We start from the raw sequence: 2,087 nt of genomic DNA, 5'->3' as shown, positions 1-2,087 counted from the left end.
TCAACTTTAATTTTAATACATAATTATTTTTCGTGCAGTGACAGATTTTAATTGGAAACTAACATTGAGGACCTTAGAAAATAAAAAATGTCAAAACACTGCCAAAAAAAGTGAAATATATCAGTTTTACAAAATATGATAAACTGACGTTACTTTCCACTTTCACTGATTGATATGTTAGTACAGATCCGTCCAAACATCTGATACCAAATGTTCATCTATTTTCAGGTCAAATGTCAAAATCCCCACCAGAACACACGCCTCTGCCAAAATTGATGCCACATGAATTAACTCAACAACACAGAAATTATACTTCAAATGTTTAGTACAATTTAATTCAACATAATGTTTCTGCCACAGTTTCCAGATCTCATAACCCTCGTTTCTCAGGACACCACTAAACCAGAGGACTTATGGTTTTATAGGTTCATTTCAAGCAAAAACTACCACATTCTGTCCAAGTACTTCTGGTTTTAAAGGTTCACTTCATCCAGACAGCACTTTGTCTAACTACTCCTGGTTTAAAAGTTGATTTCCCTCCAGATACTACTTCCTGTCTGAGCACTTATGGTTTTAAAGTATAGTTCCACCCAAATAGTACCTTCTGTCTAACTACATGTGTTTTTAAAGGTTTATTCAACCAGAATACTACTTCCTGCCCATTTAATTTAACAAAGAGGGAGAAATTAACACAGATATAACGGTCATATATCTGTTCACCTTTTCTATCTGTGAGAATCGACGCCCTACTTCTATTTCCAGAGGGTGGACTGTGTCGCCGGCCCAGCCAGTCCTTTCTGCCTTCTCACTGCACATGTTTGACAAGCGTAAACCTTTTTGGGATTCAGTGGAGTTAAAGAACGGCGGGCAGCGAGCCAGTTCATAAAGTCGGCGCTCCTGCGGCCCTGATGCGGTTCAAAGGTGTTAAACACTGACTAGACTTCCTCCCTGTGGTCCCAAATGTTTCCCTAAAAAAAAAAAAAAAAAAACCCAGCTTCTCCCCCCTCCGAGCCACAGCTCCGTCCTCTTGGCTGATAGCCAGAGACAAAGATAAGATGTAGGGCACTTAGGCTGGCATCGGCGTGGGAACCCTGTCGCCTGGAGGCCTGAATAATTCAGCGCCCGAGATAAATTTACTGCTTATGAAGTCACGCAAAAAGAGACAGATCGGAGCTGTATTATTATCTGGACCCCTTTTTTTTAAACCTAATTTATGGATGAGAAACTTGTGGTGACGTCTTTTTCTTTTTTGCTAAACACACATGCAACAGGAGTCAATATTTGCTAACCTCCTTGTGTCCTGCACCGTCGACCGCGAACACCCCGAAGCCATCTTTGTGTGTTTATAAAAAAGGCTTTGAGGCCGTGGGCGTGGTGCCTTGTGCGCCATCACGGGTTTCTTTTCATGTAAACGTCCCCCCTCCGTCCCTGTCAACACCTTGAAAGCCGATCCTCCCTCCAGCGCCGTCGAGCGACACCGCCGGCGATGATGTGTCACTCAGAAGGCCTCGTTTAATCACATCCCCGGCTATGTTTGGATCAGTTAGGCATCTGTTAATAACAGAGGGAAGCAATAACCTGAATGAACAGATTTGTATCTTCGCTCTCCCGTGGCCTCTTGCCTATACTTTTAGTGTATTTGCATGAGCGAACCCGATAAGATTCAGAAGGTCAAGAAGAGTCAAGAGCTGTGAATCCTCATTCTTGGGCTCCAAAACGCCTCATCTCTATTATCTGGAAGTGATATGATAGAGAGCCGGAGGAGGTGGTTGGACTACCTCGTCAAGACGAATAAGACGAATCACCTTTTCATTACGAAAAAGGGAGGGAAAGCAGCGCAGGGAGGGAAGACGGAAATGAGGAAAGAAGCGAGGATGAAGACGGATGGTTCGGTCGGACGAGGGAGGAGAGGGAGGAGGTGCAGGTCGGCGGACGGCGGCGGCGTTTTATCATCGTAATGCGGCCGCTGTGCCACGAAATGAGCCGTTTCGGACGGGTTAGTCGTTTTATTTGTTTTTCATGATGCAACAATAAAAATGCAGCAAATGGTCACATCATAGGAAATTTTATAAAAAGGTGTTTTTTTT

The sequence above is a fragment of the Stegastes partitus genome, unplaced genomic scaffold (genome assembly GCF_000690725.1).
Source record: "Stegastes partitus isolate 25-593 unplaced genomic scaffold, Stegastes_partitus-1.0.2 Scaffold312, whole genome shotgun sequence".
Lineage (NCBI taxonomy): Eukaryota > Metazoa > Chordata > Actinopteri > Pomacentridae > Stegastes > Stegastes partitus.
The sequence above is the reverse complement of the archived record's forward strand: the minus strand, read 5'-3'. Positions refer to the sequence as shown.